Source organism: Salvelinus namaycush, chromosome 1, assembly GCF_016432855.1.
Source record: "Salvelinus namaycush isolate Seneca chromosome 1, SaNama_1.0, whole genome shotgun sequence".
Lineage (NCBI taxonomy): Eukaryota > Metazoa > Chordata > Actinopteri > Salmoniformes > Salmonidae > Salvelinus > Salvelinus namaycush.
The window spans coordinates 13796218-13808343 of record NC_052307.1 but is presented as its reverse complement, the minus strand read 5'-3'; positions in this window follow the sequence as shown (position 1 = coordinate 13808343).

Sequence of the window (12126 nt, the reverse complement as noted above, 5' to 3'; positions counted from 1 at the left end):
AAGCAAAAGATATATAATTTTTGACTAACCTTGATATGCTTCATCAGATGACAGTCCTATAACATCAGGTTATACATACACTTATGTTTTGTTCGAAAATGTGCATATTTAGAGCTGAAATCAGTGGTTATACATTGTGCTAACGTAGCTACTTTTTCCCACAACGTCCGGATATTTTTCTGACACTTTTTCTGACACACATATTCTGACCAAATAGCTATTCATAAACATAACTAAAAAATACATGTTGTATAGGAAATGATAGATCCATTAGTTCTTAATGAAATCGCCGTGTTAGAATTCTAAAAATAACTTCATTACGACATACAGCTTCGGTATAGCTAGAGAGTACCCAAAAGCTGGGCGCCGACGACTAGTTCACATGTACGACAGATATATGAAATAGCATCATAAAATGTTTCCTACTTTTGCTGATCTTCCATCAGAATGTTGGACAAGGGGTCCTTTGTCGGGAACAATCGTTGTTTGGATTTAGAACGGCCTCTTTCCCTCTCGATTTAGCAAGCACACTAGCCAAGTGGCACGAATCTCTCCATGTCAACAAACGGAAGAGAACGGAACACGGCAAAACTCCCGAAAAAATTTCAATAATCTGATTAAACTATATTGAAAAAACATACTTTACGATGATATGGTCACATGTATCAAATAAAATCAAAGCCGGAGATAGTAGTCGCCTATAACGAAAGCTTTTCATAAGGCAAATCCAGGTCCCTCCTCGCGCCTTCCTGAAAACAGGAAATGGGTGACACGTCATTCCAAGAGCTTTTATTCCACTTCAGACCAAGATAAACACCCCATTTCTTCTCTCACCGCCTCTTGACATCCAGGGGAAGGTGTATGACGTGCATGTATACTAATACGTATCATGCCCATGTATAGGCAGGACCTAGAAGAGAGCATAGTTTTCAGACTTTCCACTTCCTGGTCAGGAAGTTTGTGCCAAATGAGTTCTGTTTTACTCACAGATATAATTCAAACGGTTTTAGAAACTAGAGAGTGTTTTCTATCCAATAGTAATAATAATATGCATATTGTACGAGCAAGAATTGAGTACGAGGCCGTTTGAAATGGGCACCTTTTATCTGGCTACTCAATACTGCCCCTGCAGCCCAAACAGGTTAACGGTTGTCAAGGTTCCCGAACTTGGTGTGGGCCGAGCATTGGAATGTACCGTTCCTTCACCACGCTCAGACACACGGTTGTCAAGGTCCCCGAACCTGGTGTGGGCCGGGCAACAGAACGCACCGTTCCATCACCACGTTCAGACACATGGTTGCCAAGGTCCCCGAACCTGGTGTGGGCCGGGCATCAGAACGCACCGTTCCATCACCACGTTCAGACACACGGTTGTCAAGGTCCCCGAACCTGGTGTGGGCCGGGCAACAGAACGCACCGTTCCTTCACCACGTTCAGACACACGGTTGTCAAGGTCCCCGAACCTGGTGTGGGCCGGGCATCAGAACGCACCGTTCCATCACCACGTTCAGACACACGGTTGTCAAGGTAACCGAACCTGGTGTGGGCCGGGCATCAGAACGCACCGTTCCATCACCACGTTCAGACACACGGTTGTCAAGGTCCCCGAACCTGGTGTGGGCCGGGCATCAGAACGCACCGTTCCATCACCACGTTCAGACACACGGTTGTCAAGGTAACCGAACCTGGTGTGGGCCGGGCATCAGAACGCACCGTTCCATCACCACGTTCAGACACACGGTTGTCAAGGTAACCGAACCTGGTGTGGGCCGGGCATCAGAACGCACCGTTCCATCACCACGTTCAGACACACGGTTGTCAAGGTAACCGAACCTGGTGTGGGCCGGGCATCAGAACGCACCGTTCCATCACCACGTTCAGACACACGGTTGTCAAGGTCCCCGAACCTGGTGTGGGCCGGGCAACAGAACGCACCGTTCCATCACCACGTTCAGACACACGGTTGTCAAGGTCCCCGAACCTGGTGTGGGCCGGGCAACAGAACGCACCGTTCCATCACCACGTTCAGACACACGGTTGTCAAGGTCCCCGAACCTGGTGTGGGCCGGGCAACAGAACGCACCGTTCCATCACCACGTTCAGACACACGGTTGTCAAGGTCCCCGAACCTGGTGTGGGCCGGGCAACAGAACGCACCGTTCCATCACCACGTTCAGACACACGGTTGCCAAGGTCCCCGAACCTGGTGTGGGCCGGGCATCAGAACGCACCGTTCCTTCACCACGTTCAGACACACGGTTGTCAAGAGTGTTGAATACGAAAACATCCCAGGCCTCAGGGTGGCGCCGGGCACCTCATGAGATAATATATGAGAGACTGGCAGCATGTTTCGTCCAGTGGCAGACATGCAGCGTTTCACCATGGGTGATGAGGACATTGCAGAGTTTCACCATGGGCGATAAGGACATGCAGAGTTTCACCATGGGTGATGAGGACATGGCAGAGTTTCACCATGGGTGATGAGGACATTGCAGAGTTCCACCATGAGTGATGAGGACATTGCAGAGTTTCACCATGGGTGATGAGGACATTGCAGAGTTTCACCATGGGCGATGAGGACATGCAGAGTTTCACCATGGGTGATGAGGACATTGCGGAGTTTCACCATGGGTGATGAGGACATTGCAGAGTTTCACCATGAGTGATGAGGACATTGCAGAGTTTCACCATGGGTGATGAGGACGGTGACGCATCTTCCCAGATCTCACAACGTGGGTGCGGATCTACTTTCCGTGGGGGGGGGGGGGGGGGGGGGGGGGGCGGTCCTATCTCTACGGAGTGGAGACTGCACCCCTCGGTTGTGGCCAATGTACACTAACAGTCAAAAGATAGTACAATAATAGTGAATACATCAAAACTATTAAATAACACATACGGAATCATGTAGTATCCAAGAAAAAAGTTTAACAAATCAAAATATATTTTATATTTGAGATTCTTCAACGTAGCCACCCGTTGCCTTGATGACAGCTTTGCACACTCTTGGCATTCTCTCAGCCAGCTTCACCTGGAATGCTTTTCCAACGGTCTTGAAGGAGTTCCCACATATGCTGAGCACTTTTTGGCTGCTTTTCCTTCACTCTGCGGTCTAACTCATCCCAAACCAACTCAATTGGGTTGAGGTCAGGTGATTGTGGAGGCCAGGTCATCTGATGCAGCACTTATCAAATAGCCCTTACACAGCCGGAGGTGTGTTGGTCTTGTCTGTTGAAAACAAATGATAGTCCACTAAGCCAACCAGATGGGATGGCGTATCGCTGCAGAATGCTGTGGTAGCCATGCTGTTAAGTGTGCCTTGAATTCTAATAAATCACAGACAGTTTCACCAACAAGCACCCCACACATCACACTCTCTCCTCCATGCTTCACGAGTGGAAACACATGCGAGAATCTCCGTTCACTCACCTACTCTGCGTCTCACAAAGACACGGAACCAAACCTTTGGACTCTATACCAAAGAGAGATTTCCACCGGTAATGTCCATTGCTCGTGTTTCTTGGCCCAATTTCTTCTTCTATTGGTGTCCTTTAGTGTGGTTTCTTTCAGCGATTACCATGAAGCCCTGATTCAAGCACGTCTCCTCTGAACAGTTGATGTTGAGATGTGTCTTGTTACTTGACCCTGTGAAGCATTTATTTGGCTGCAATTTCTGAGGCTGGTAGCTCTAATGAACTTATCCTCTGCATCAGAGGTAACTCTGGGTTCCTTTCCTGTGGCGTCCTCATGAGAACCAGTTTCATCATAGCGTTGATGGTTTTTGCGACTGCATTCAAAGTTTTGAAATTTTTACGCAGTTGACTGACCTTCATGTCTTAAAGTAATGATGGACTGTCATTTTCTTTGCTTATTTAGCTGTCTCGTTGCTAATATGGACTTGTTTTTTTACCAAATAGGCTATCTTCTGTATACACCCTACCTTGTCACAACACAACTGATTGTCTCAAACATTAAGAAGGAAAGAAATTCCAAATTAACTTTTACCTTTTAATAAAGGTACACTGTTAATGAAATCTTCCATATGTATTATTTCATAGTTTTGATGTATTCTCTATTATTCTACAATGTAGAATATAGTAAAAATAAAGAAAAACCAAGGACTGAGTAGGTGTGTCCAACCTTTGACTGGTACTGTATATTTTGGTACAGCTCATGAATAGACACAATATAACTAAATTGTATTTGTTTGGAGAAGTACATTTTTCCTGTTTTGCTGAAATACACAGGGCTCAGTATGATATGGTCCCGTGTGGCTCAGTTGGTAGAGCATGGCGCTTGCAACGCCAGGGTTGTGGGTTCAATTCCCACGAGGGGACCAGGGTTCAATTCCCATGGGGGGACCAGGATGAATATGTATGAACTTTCCAATTTGTAAGTCGCTCTGGATAAGAGCGTCTGCTAAATGACTTAAATGTAAATATGGTCTGTTTGCTGAAATACACAGGGCTCAGTTTGATATGGTCTGTTTGCTGAAATACACAGGGCTCAGTATGATATGGTCTGTTTGCTGAAATACACAGGGCTCAGTTTGATATGGTCTGTTTCTGAATACACAGGCTCAGTATGATATGGTCTGTTTGCTTAAACACAGGGCTCAGTATGATTAATGGTCTGTTTGCTGAAATACACAGGCTCAGGTTTGTATGAGTCTGTTTTGCTGAAATACAAGGGCTCAGTTGATATGGTCTGTTTGGCTGAAATACACAGGGCTCAGTTTGATATGGTCTGTTGGCTGAAATAAAACCAGGGCCGTATGATATGGTCTTTTGCTGAAATACACGGGCTCAGTATGGATATGGTCTGTTTGCTGAAAATACCCAGGCTCAGTTTGATATGGTCTGTTTGCTGAATACAAGGGGCTCAGTATGGAATAATGGTCTGGTTTGCTGAAATACCGGGGCTCCGTTGATGTTGCCTTTTGCTGAAATACACAGGGCTCAGTATGATATGGTCTGTTTTGCCTGAATACCACAGGCTCAGTATGATATGGTCTGTTTGCTGAAATACACAGGGCTCAGTTTGATATGGGTCTGTTTCTGAAATACACGGGCTCACTATGAATTGTCCTGTTTGCTGAAATACAACAGGGCTCAGTATGAAGGTCTGTTGCTGAAATACACAGGGCTCATATGATTGGTCTGTTTGCTGAAATACACAGGGCTCAGTTTTGATCTGAACTGTTTGCTGAAATACACATGGCTCAAGTTTGAATATGGTCTGTTTCGGAATACACGGGCTCAGTATGATATGGTCTGTTTGCTGAAATACACAGGGCTCAGTATGATATGGTCTGTTTGCTGAAATACACAGGGCTCAGTTTGATATGGTCTGTTTGCTGAAATACACAGGGTCAGTATGATATGGTCTGTTTGCTGAAATACACAGGGCTCAGTTTGATATGGTCCTGTTGCTGAAATACACAGGGCTCAGTTTGATATGGTCTGTTTGCTGAAATACACGGGGCTCAGTATGATATGGTCTGTTTGCTGAAATACACAGGGCTCAGTTTGATATGGTCTGTTTGCTGAAATACACAGGGCTCAGTATGATATGGTCTGTTTGCTGAAATACACAGGGCTCAGTATGATATGGTCTGTTTGCTGAAATACACAGGGCTCAGTTTGATATGTTCTGTTTGCTGAAATACACGGGGCTCAGTATGATATGGTCTGTTTGCTGAAATACACAGGGCTCAGTATAATATGGTCTGTTTGCTGAAATACACAGGGCTCAGTATGATATGGTCTGTTTGCTGAAATACACAGGGCTCAGTATGATATGGTCTGTTTGCTGAAATACACAGGGCTCAGTATGATATGGTCTGTTTGCTGAAATACACAGGGCTCAGTATGATATGGTCTGTTTCTGAATAACCTGGCTCATTATGTATATGGTCTGTTTTGCTGAATACACAGGGCTCAGTTTGAAATAGTCTGTTTTGCTGAAATTACACAGGGCTCAGTTTGATATGGTCTGTTTGCTGAATACACACAGGTCTCAGTATGATATGGTCTGTTTGCTGCAATAACATGTGCTCTAGGATATGGTCCCCTGTTGCTGAAATACACAGGGCTCAGTATGATATGGTCTGTTTGCTGAAATACACAGGGCTCAGTATGATATGGTCTGTTTGCTGAAATACACAGGGCTCAGTTTGATATGGTCTGTTTGCTGAAATACCCAGGGCCTCAGTTTGATATGGGTCGTTTGCTGAAATACCAGGCTCGTATGATTGTTCGTTTGCTGAAATACACAGGGCTCAGTATGATATGGTCTGTTTGCTGAAATACACAGGGCTCAGTATGATATGGTCTGTTTGCTGAAATACACAGGGCTCAGTAGTATAGGGTCTGTTTGCTGAATACCAGGGCTCAGTTTGTATGGTCTGTTTGCTGAAATACACAGGGCTCCAGTTTGATATGGTCTGTTTCTGAAATACACAGGGCTCCGTATGATATGTCTTTTGCTGAATACACAAGGGCTCAGTATGATTATGTCTTTTGCGAAATTCACAGGGCTCAGTTTGATATGGTTCTGTTTGCTGAAAACACAGGGCCTCAGTCTATATGTCTGTTTTGCTGAAATAACACAGGGCTCAGTATTAATATTGTCTGTATTGACTGAAATACCACAGGGCTCAGTAATGATATGTTCTTGTTTGCTGAAATACACAGGGCTCATTTGATATGGTCTGTTTGCTGAAATACACGGGCTCAAGTTTTGATATGGTCTGTTTGCTGAATACCAGGCCAGTTTGATATGGGTCTGTTTGCTGAAATACAAGGGCTCAGTATGATATGGTCCTGTTTGCTGAAATACACAGGGCGCACTAGCTAATGGTCTGTTTTGCTGAAATACACAAGGGCTCAGTTTGATATGGTCTCCGGGTTTTGCTGAAATACGCAAGGACTCAGTATGATATGGGTCTGTTTTGCTAAAATACACAGTGCTCAGTATGATATGTTTCTGTTTGCCTGAAATACACATGGCTCGTTTGATATGTTTCATGTTTGCTGAAATACACGGGGCTCAGTAGATATGGTCCTGTTTGCTGAAATACCGGGGCTCAGTATGATATGTCTTTTGCTGAAATACACAGGGCTCATATGATGATGTTCCTGTTTGCTGAATACACAGGGCTCAGTATGATAGGGTCTGTTTTGATGAAAGACAAAGGCTCAGGATGATAATGTGTCTGTTTGCTGAAAATACACAGGGCTCAGTTGATAGGTCTGTTTGGGCTGAAATACACAAGGGCTCAGTATGATATGGTCTGTTTGCTGAAATACACAGGGCTCAGTTTGATGTGGTCTGTTTGCTGAAATACACAGGGCTCAGTATGATATGGTCTGTTTGCTGAAATACACAGGCTCAGTTATATATGTTCCTGTTTGCGAAATACACAGGGCTCAGTATTATATGTCCTGTTTGCTGAAATACACAGGGCTCAGTATGATATGGTCTGTTTGCTGAAATACACAGGGTCTCATTTATATGGTCCCTGTTTGCACTGGGGAAATACACAGGATCAGTTTTGATATCAGGTCCTGTTTGCTGAAATCACAGGGCTCAGTAATGATAATGGTCTGTTTGCTGAAATACAACAGAGCTCCAGTAGAATTGGGTCCCTGTATTGCTGAAATACACAGGGCTCATTATGATATGGTCTGTTTGCTGAATACCAGGCTCGTATGATATGGTCTGTTTGCTGAATACACAGGGCTCAGTTTTGATATGGTCTTGTTTGCTGAAAATACGCCAGGGCTCAGTTTGATATGGTCTGTTTGCTGAAATACAACGAGGGCTCAGTATGATATGGGTCTTTTGCTGAAATACACAGGGCTCATATGATATGGTCTGTTTGGCTGAAATACCAGGCCAGTTTGATATGGTCCTGTTTTGCTGAATACACTGGGCCTCAGTATGAATATGGTCTGTTTGCTGAAATACACGGGCTCAGTATGATAATGGTCTGTTTGCTGAAATCACATGGCTCAGTATGATATGGTCGTTTTGCTGAAATACACAAGGGCTTTCGTATGATGGGCTGTTTGCTGAAATACACAGGCTCAGTTTGATATGGTTCTGTTTGCTGAAAGACACAGGGGCTCAGTTTGATATGGTGTCTGTTTTGCTGAAATACACAGGGCCCCGTTTGTGATATGGTCTGTTTGCTGAATACACAGGGCTCATTATGATAATGGTCTGTTTGCTGAATAACACAGGGCTCAGTATGATATGGTCTGTTTGCTGAAATACACAGGGCTCGTTTGAATATTGTTCTGTTTGCTGAAATACAAACAGGGCTCAGTATGAATATGGTCTGTTTGCTGAAATACACAGGCCTCAGTATGATAATGTCTGTTTGCTGAAATACACAGGGCCAGTAGATATGATCCTGTTTGCTGAAATACACAGGGCTCATTTTGATATGATCTGTTTGCTGAAATACACAGGCTCATTTGGATATTGGGGTCCCCCCCCCTGTTTGCTGAATACACAAGACTCAATATGATTATGGTCTGTTTCTGAATAAACAGGGCTCAGTATGATGGTCCGGTTTGCTGAAATACACAGGGCCTCGTTTGATTATGGTCTGTTTGCTGAAATACACAGGGCTCAGTATGATATGGGGGGTCTGTTTGCTGAAATACACAAGGGCTTCAGTTTTGATATGGTTGTTTGCTGAATACACAGGCTCGTATGATATGTCTGTTTTTTTGCTGAAATACACAAGGCGCAGTATGAAATATGGTCTGTTTTGCTGAATCCCAAGGGCTCAGTTTGATATGTTTTCTGTTTCTGAATACCGGGCTTCAGTATGATATGGTGCCCTGTTTGCTGAAATACACATGGCTCTATAAATTATGTGTCTATTTGCTGAAATACACAGGGCTCAGTAATGATTGGTCTGTTTGCTGAATACACAGGGCTCAGTATGATATGGTCTGTTTGCTGAAATACACAGGGCTCAGTATGATATGGTCTGTTTGCTGAAATACACAGGGCTCAGTTTATGTGGTCCCCTGTTTGCTGAAAACACAGGGCTCAGTAGATTATGGTCTGTTTGCTGAAATCACATGCTCCGTATGATATGGTCTGTTTGCTGAAATACACAGGGCTCAGTATGATATGGTCTGTTTGCTGAAATACACAGGGCTCAGTATGATATGGTCTGTTTGCTGAAATACACAGGGCTCAGTTTGATATGGTCTGTTTGCTGAAATACACAGGGCTCAGTTTGATATGGTCTGTTTGCTGAAATACACAGGGCTCAGTATGATATGGTCTGTTTGCTGAAATACACAGGGCTCAGTATGATATGGTCTGTTTGCTGAAATACACAGGGCTCATTAATGATATGGTCGTTGCTGAAATACACAGGGCTTCAGTATGATATGGTCTGTTGGCTGAATACACAAGGGCTTCAGTTTGATATGGTCTGTTTGCTGACAATACACAAGGCTCAGTTTGATATGGTCTGTTTAGGCTGAAATACAAACAGGGCTCAGTATATATGGTCTGTTTGGCTGAAATAGCACAGGGCTCATATGATATGGTCTGTTTGCTGAAATACCCCGGGCTCAGTTTGATATGCTTCTGTTTGCTGAAATACATGGGGGCTCAGTATGATAGGCTGTTTGCTGAATTACACAGGGCTCAGTATATATGGTCTGTTTGCTGAATACCACAGGGATCATTATGATATGGTCTGTTTGCTGAAATACACAGGGCTCTATGATTGGTCTGTTTGCGTGGAAATCACAGGGCTCAGTATGATATGGTCTCCTGTTTTGCTGAAATACACAGGGCTCAGTTTGAATTGTCTGTTTGCTGAAATACACAGGGCTCAGTATTATTTGAGTCTGTTTTGCTGAAATACACAGGGCTCAGTATGATATGGTCTGTTTGCTGAAATACACAGGGCTCAGTTTGATATGGTATGTTTGCTGAAATACACAGGGCTCAGTTTGATATGGTCTGTTTGCTGAAATACACAGGGCTCAGTTTGATGTGGTCTGTTTGCTGAAATACACAGGGCTCAGTTTGATATGGTCTGCAGTGCTTCAGTGTAAAAAGACCAGAGGAATCATTGTTTATCTGTGTGGTGGTACGGTATAGTAGATGAGTGAGTGCGGTTCCGTTTATGTTCTGGCGTTAGACTCGGTGTCTAGAGTGGGAGTGCTAGAGAGAGAACGCTATAGAATGCTGAGCTCTCACTCAGCCAGTATGGTGTCAGCTCTCACTCAGCCAGTAGTAGCTCTACGGCATTGTTCAGCTTTCACTCAACCCAGTTATGTGTCAGCTCTCACGCTCAGCCAGTATAGTGTCAGCTCTCACTGCCGCTAGTATGTGTCCAGCTCCCACTCAAGCATGCAGCTCACTCCGAGTTAGTCAGCTCTCACTCACCAGTATAGGTCCATCTCGACTCGTCCAGGTATATGTCGCTCTCACCCAGCCAGTATAGTGTCAGCTCCACTCCAGCCAGTAATGTTCATCTCTCACCTCAGCCAGTATAGGTGTCCAGCTCCTCACTCGCCAGTATTAGTGTCCACCTCTCACTCGCCCAGATGTGTCAGCTCTACTCAGACCAGTAATTGTCAGCTCTCCTCACCAGTATAGTGTCAGCTCTCACTCGCCAGTATAGGTCGTCTCACTCTCAGTATGTTCAGCTCGCACAGCATAATAGTGTCAGCTCTCACTCAGCCAGTATAGTGTCAGCTCTCACTCAGCCAGTATAGTGTCAGCTCCTACTCAGCCAGTATAGTGTCAGCTCTCACTCAGCCAGTATAGTGTGAGCTCTCACTCAGCCAGTATAGTGTCAGCTCTCACTAAGCTAGTATGGTGTCAGCTCTCACTAAGCTAGTATGGTGTCAGCTCTCACTCAGACAGTATGGTGTCATCTCACCCAGCCAGTATAGTGTCAGCTCTCACTCAGACAGTATGGTGTCATCTCACCCAGCCAGTATGGTGTCAGCTCTCACTCAGCCAGTATGGTGTCAGCTCTCACTCAGACAGTATGGTGTCATCTCACCCAGCCAGTATGGTGTCAGCTCTCACTCAGCCAGTATTGTGTCAGCTCTCACTCATCCAGTATAGTGTCAGCTCTCACTAAGCTAGTATGGTGTCAGCTCTCACTCAGCCAGTATAGTGTCAGCTCTCACTAAGCTAGTATGGTGTCATCTCACCCAGCCAGTATAGTGTCAGCTCACACTCAGCCAGTATAGTGTCAGCTCTCACTCAGCCAGTATGGTGTCAGCTCACACTCAGCCAGTATAGTGTCAGCTCTCACTCAGCCAGTATAGTGTCAGCTCTCACTCAGCCAGTATAGTGTCAGCTCTCACTCAGCCAGTATAGTGTCAGCTCTCACTCAGCCAGTATGGTGTCAGCTCTCACTCAGCCAGTATAGTGTCCTCACGCCCCAGTATGTGTCAGCTTCTCACTCAGTCACATAATGTGTCAGCTCTCACTCAGCCAGTATAGTGTCAGCTCTCACTCAGCCAGTATGGTGTCAGCTCTCACTCAGCCAGTATGGTGTCAGCTCTCACTCAGCCAGTATGGTGTCAGCTCTCACTCAGCCAGTATGGTGTCAGCTCTCACTCAGCCAGTATGGTGTCAGCTCTCACTCAGCCAGTATGGTGTCAGCTCTCACTCAGCCAGTATAGTGTCAGCTCTCACTCAGCCAGTATGGTGTCAGCTCTCACTCAGACAGTATGGTGTCAGCTCTCACTCAGCCAGTATAGTGTCAGCTCTCACTCAGCCAGTATAGTGTCAGCTCTCACTCAGCCAGTATAGTGTCAGCTCTCACTCAGCCAGTATAGTGTCAGCTCTCACTCAGCCAGTATAGTGTCAGCTCTCACTCAGCCAGTATAGTGTCAGCTCTCACTCAGCCAGTATGGTGTCAGCTCTCACTCAGCCAGTATAGTTACAGCTCTCACTCAGCCAGTATGGTGTCAGCTCCCACTCAGCCAGTATAGTGTCAGCTCTCACTCAGCCAGTATAGTGTCAGCTCACGTAAGGATATTGAAATATTAAGACAGGTACTGGATTTTGCTTGTAAGTACTCCTGAATTATTGAAGATTATTCTTCCAATTCCCTTAACAGAC